This window comes from Pan paniscus, chromosome 17 (assembly GCF_029289425.2).
Source record: "Pan paniscus chromosome 17, NHGRI_mPanPan1-v2.0_pri, whole genome shotgun sequence".
NCBI classification, from domain to species: Eukaryota; Metazoa; Chordata; class Mammalia; order Primates; family Hominidae; genus Pan; species Pan paniscus.
In genome coordinates this window covers 57,152,826-57,158,825 of record NC_073266.2, presented here as the reverse complement: position 1 = coordinate 57,158,825, position 6,000 = coordinate 57,152,826, and the positions used below count along the sequence as shown (strand labels likewise).

General features: G+C 37.7%; 1 long non-coding RNA gene across 1 annotated transcript in view; it reads left to right on the top strand.

Moving 5' to 3' along the window:
* Positions 1-663: 663 nt before the first annotated feature.
* Positions 664-6,000, top strand: part of LOC117976760 (uncharacterized) — a 636,602-nt gene continuing 631,265 nt past the window's right edge. The window contains exons 1-2 of the long non-coding RNA XR_008621945.2: positions 664-718; positions 1,263-1,294. This is a non-coding gene — a long non-coding RNA (uncharacterized LOC117976760). The remainder of the gene's footprint in view (positions 719-1,262; positions 1,295-6,000) is intronic.

The following is a 6,000-nucleotide window of genomic DNA, read 5'->3' as shown; positions in this document are numbered from 1 at the left end:
TTTGGGGCATTTTGGTGTCCGAGGGTGGTGAGGAATGCAGTGCATGTGGATAACAGAGTTCAATTGTTACTTCAAATAATCTGGAAATATTCAGATCACCTCAGTCACTATTTGAGGACAAGAACAATGAGCTGGGAACTACGTGGGAGAATTGTGGCTGCTGAAGTTCTGCTCACAGAACAAGTTTTTTACATTAATAACAAGGGATTTCACCATCAAACCTTTGAGCTGGAAGACTGGTTTTCTGAGTGCATTTTTAAAGAATACCCATTGGAGATATTTGCTACACAATGTACAATAATTTGACATTCTTTGAAGCAGCCAACAGAAGAGAAGGATCAGAAAGATACAAACTTTTAAGACATTGCTCATTCTAGCTTACTTTGAACTTTAAAGCCTCTTTTTCAGTGATAACAGGGTCTACAATGAGCGATCAAACTTGGAAATCACAGCTTGAAATGCCCATCCAGATGAAGTCATGCAGAAAATGAAACAAATCTGGCAGAACAAGACTGTGGTCAGAGAAACAAGACAATGTCAAAGAAAAGGGCAACAAGTAGATAATCAGTACCGATTTCTTTTCTTTCCTCCAACTCCCTCTTGCTCCCATGACCCAGTTTCTTGTCCAAAGGTAGGAATCGTAAGAGTGTACAGAAATAAGTCACATGCAGACCATATTGAAATATGCAGAGAATTCCATGGAGACTCTGATGGCTAGGTAAGCTCACTTTAGCTGCACACCCACTTCAAGAAGGTGAAGGAGACAATTCTGGGATAATAAAGATCTAGGAAGTATGTATCTGCCATATATAAGTCAGAGGTTCAGAATCAAGCCAAGTGATGATGAAAGATGTCATGGTCCTCCTAACCGATTCAGAACATCTGTGTATGTCTCTCTTTTCACCTAGATTATATATTTGTTGAGACAAGGAGTTATTTTAGAGCTCTTAATGTTACCCCCAGTACCTTGTACTTATGGGGCATTTGATTTGTGAATTTATTTTAGTAACTGTTTTTGCATGTATGTGTATCTCTGTGTGTGTTTTGTTGTTATTTGCTAATGAGCATTTAATATTAGATGATAATTTTTTCCCCAATTAACTGGTATTTATGGAGTTTTAAGGGTGTTTTTTTTTCTAGGCCACTGAAAACTTTCCAACCAAGGAAATTTTTTCTCATCTTGCCCTATCTAGCTACATTTTGAATATTTCCTTGGCAAAAATCATTAAGAATGACTCATTTCTCTAATTCTTCTTTTCCAGGGCACCGTTGAGCTGTTGCAACTGTTCTGCTGGTAAGTGCTTTTATGTGCTTGAGAGAAGTGGAGTGGAAACTAATTTTTCTGTGACCCATAATTTTATAATTTGTATTTTTAAGAAATAATCCATTTTCAAAGTCACTCTCCCTTAAGTCTTCATCTTTTGTTCTAACTTACTTCCTGTATTAGATTTGTCTTAAAATTAAATGAAAAGTAGAAGAGAAAAAATAGTAAAATCTCAGAAATAAACATAGAGCTTTTTAAAATATTAGAGCTGGGGACAAACTTGTTTGATACCTGGAGACATAATCTTAGGTTGAGTGGCTTGTTTAACATAACATGGTTGTCTGCTAATGGTTACAACAGAATTCAAAATTCCTAATTGTTCAGTGTATTATCTAGTAACTGATAGTGGCTAATTCCTGCCATGAAGTAAATAGAAAATATAAATATATCTTAGGTACTAGAAAAACAAACTCTATTGAGGATGGTTTTATATTTGCATGTTATTACGTTATGGAATACAATTATACAAAAAATGTATATTATATAATTTCATACAATTTTATAATAGCATTTAATGTTAAATGTGCTTTCATATACATTCTCTTTTGCATCTTTTTTCCCATGAAATTTATCTTTTTATTATTCCCAGATTAAGCCTCATAAATATAAAATGGTTAATAAGTGATGAATCTGAGATTTAACTTTAGTTTTTAGTTTTTTTCTCTAGGAATCATGCCCAAAGACCCAGATTTCACCAGTTTTCTGGTGGAACAAAGTCTGTTAACTTTTATTCATGTCCTTGAATGGCCTATGTCCACATTCTTTCTCCTCAGGAGGTACAGATTAGTTCTCTGCAGACTCCACAGCTAGACTGTGCATCTAGAATTATTTAAATGAATGTGTGAGGTGGCATCACCCCTTGACTTCATTCCAAACTGTAGCTGACCTTCACTTATATTGATCTTATTCTAAATTGGTCTATTTTTTTAAGTGAATTTAATGCTATCTGTTAAATTTATACAAATAGTTGGCTAGGTTTTTTGTTTTTTGTTTGTAAGAACCCAAAGAAGTAAACCAACAGGAAAAATAGATAAAAGTGAATGGAATTATATTTCTTGGATTTCACACTGAGTGGGAATTCATTTAATACATTTAATGGATGTTATCTTTTTTTGTTTTGCTGTCACACAACACCTGAGGCTGGGTAACTGACAAAGAAAAGAGGTTTATTTAGCTCATGATTTTGTATGCTGGGAAGTCCAAGAACATAGCACCACATCTGACTTGTTTCTGGGGAGGGCTACATGCTGGATCAAAACACAGCAGAGAAGTGGAAAAGTGAGTGAGTGTGTGCAAAGAGATCACGTGGCAATAAAGGAAGCAAGAAAGAGTAGAGAAAGTGAAGCTCACTTTTATATCAACTTGCTCTCTAGTAACTAATACAGTCTGTGAGAGCAAGGATTCATTCACTCCCATGGGAGGGCATTCATCTATTCATGAGACATCTGTTCCCATGACGCAAATATTTTGCACTAGGACCTACCTTTCAACATTGCCAGACTGGCAATTAAGCTGCAGCATGAGTTTTTGTGAGGACAAACCACATCCAAACCATAGCATTCTGCTCCTGGCCCTCTAAAACTTATGCCTTTCTTGCTTTCTTGGGTATAAAAATATAATCATTCTATCCCAATAGTCACAAAAGTGTTAACTCATTCCAGCATCAACTCAAAAGTCCAAAGTCCATGTGTAAGCCTGTAAAATCAAAAACAAATTATTTACTTCCAAAGTATAATAGTTGTACAGTCATAGGGTAAATACTTCTATTCCCCAAAAAAGAAATTTGTCCAAAGGAAGGAGTAATAGACCCCACACAAATCTGAAACCCAGCAGGGCAGACATTAAATTTTAAAGCTCTAGCATAGAGCTTTCATTCCATGTGCTGTCTCCAGGACATACTGGAGCAAGGGGCAGATGTCCAAGCCCTCAGGGAGTCCCATACCCATAGCTTTGCTGGGTGCAGCCCATATGATTACTCACAGGTTAGAGTTCTGTGCCTGTGGCTTTTTCAGGCTAGAATTATATCCTAGTAGTTTTACAGTTCTGGTATCACGGCAGCAGCCCTTCTTCAATAGCTCCACTAGGCTTATGGCTCTGTGGTGGCTCTGGCCCTGTGACAGGTTTTTGCCTGGGCTTCCGGGATTTTTAGTACACCTTCTGAAATCTGGGTGGAAGCCACCAAGCCTCCATAGCTCTTGAATTCTGTGCATGTGCAGACTTAACACCATGTGAAAACCACCAAGACTTATGGTTTACACTCTCTAGAGTGGTAGTACAAGTCATACCTGGGACCGTTTGAACCATGGCTGCTCCAGGGAACAGTGTTCCAAGGTGGGGCAGGACAGCAGCAATCTGGGCCTGTTCCCCAAAAATGTTTTGTCCTCCTAGTCCTCTAAGCCTGTGATGGGAGGGGTGGCCTCGAAGAATTTTGAAATGCCTTCAGGGCCTTCAGGGCCTTTTTTCATTGTTCTGATGCATAGCACCTGGTTCCCTTTTATATATGATAATGTTACTAAGAGTAAGCAGTCTGTTTGGCTGCATCCTTGGGTTTCTCTCTGAAAATAGTCTTTTATTCCCTATCAGATAGCCAGATTGCAAATTTTCCAAATCTTTTTGCTCTATTTCCTTTTTCTCTAGAAGCTCGCTATAAGTAGTTAGAGGTAACAATGCAGCAGCCTGAGCGCTTTCTTGCTTCAAAACTTCTTCCACCAGATGCACTATTTCATTACCCTTAAGTTCAGCCTTCCACAAACCCCTAGAGCATAGACAAAGTGCAGCCAAATTCTTTCCCATAGTTAAAAAGGATGAACTTTCCTTCAGTTCCCAATAAGTTTTTTATTCATTTCCATGAAGAGACTTCATTAAAACAGCCTTCACCATTCATATTTCTTTATTATTTTTTAAATATTTAATTTATTTTAATTTCTACTTTACCATCTATAATTCTAGCAGCATTTTGGTCACAACCACTTAACCAATTTCTAAGAAGCTCTAAACTTTTCCTCACTTTGTTGTCTTTCTCTGAACTCTCACCACAATCACCCTTAATGTTGTATTTATGGCAATTCAGGCTTTTTGTAGTCTGCTCCAAATTTTTCCAGTCACTACTCCTTAACCAATTCCAAAGCTGCTTTATAGTATCTTTATAGCAGCATCCCACTCCTCAGTATGAATTTTCCCTCTTAGTCTGTTTTGTGTTGCTATAACAGAATACTTAAGCTGTGTAATTTATAAAGAAAAGAGATTTATTTAGCTCACAAATCTACAGGCTGGGAGTTCAAAAGCATAGCATCTCATCTGTCCAGCTTCTGGAGAGAACCATGTGCTGGGTTGAAACATGGCAGAGAAGCAGAAGAGTAGGCAGGCATGTGCAGAGAGATCCCATGGTGAGAGGGGAAATAAGAGAATGTCTAGGAAGCCAAACTCATTTTTATCACAACCCGACCTCTGGTAACTAATTTAGTCTCATAAGAGTGAAAATTCACTAACTTTTATGGGAAGGCATTAACCTATTCATGAGGGATCAGCTTCTGTGAGCTAGACACCTCCCATTAGACCATACTCCCCAACACTGCTTCACTGGCCATTAAACTTCAACATGAGTTTTAATGGGGACAACCCACATCCAAACCATAGCAAATGTCATCTTCCCTAATAGATAGAATTCTTAATCTGGGAGGAGCCATTCACGATGTATTTGGGGAATATTAAATACTTATGCATTAAAAATTACAATAAAATATAATCAGATGAAATTCAATGTTGACTATTCCTAATTTTTCTCTTTTAAGGCCAGAGTTCATGTTATCAGAAAGTACACTATTGGGGTCCCTCTGGTTTGAAAATATTGGTTAAAATATTATTGTCTCCTCTAAATAGTTGTTGAGTACCTCATATGTGTCATGCACTATGAGAGGAATAGGGAGTCTGAAAGAGTTTCTGCACAGACCTTTCTGTTCAGGGGGTGGTGGTAATTACTTCTCTTAAGGAGATTAGGATCTCTCAAAGAAAGCAGAGACATATATAAGCAATTACTTCATATTATGGTTAGTGATATGATATAATACAGCAGGGACTCCAAAGGAACCCAAAGAATAGACACACAATCCAACAAGGGAGAAAAACTGCCGAAAAATTTCTGGAAAAGAAGACCCATGCTCAAAAGCCTGGGGGACTGTTGGTCATTCTAGCAGAGGGATCACTGTGGACAAAGTACAAAGGACATAGACAAACCCTGAGAAAATAAAAGGTATTTCAGTGAGTCTGGAGTACAACACGCAAGGAGGAAAGTGGTGCAAATTAGGTAGGACTAGACATGGGGGAGATCTGACCTAAATAATGATAAAGAATAGAATTGTAGATACTCGGAAGTTGGAAGAAAGAGGACTTTCTGATTCGTTGAATATTAGTGGCAAGTCAGGAATCTAGGGTGAGCTTTACTTTTCTGACTCAGATAGAGGATAATTTGCTGTGCCCTTGACTAGGAGTGGGAATATGGTAGCAGGGAAAAAAAAGATCATTTCAGAATCTAAAAGTGTGCAAGGATTAGTGTTGCTTGAATTGCTCTAAAATATCCCCAAGACAAGCAAAAGGAAAACATGTATAAACATGTTTTTATGCTCCACAGAAAACATTTTAAGAGTTTCATCCTGCCTATGACCTGAAAGTGTGTGAAC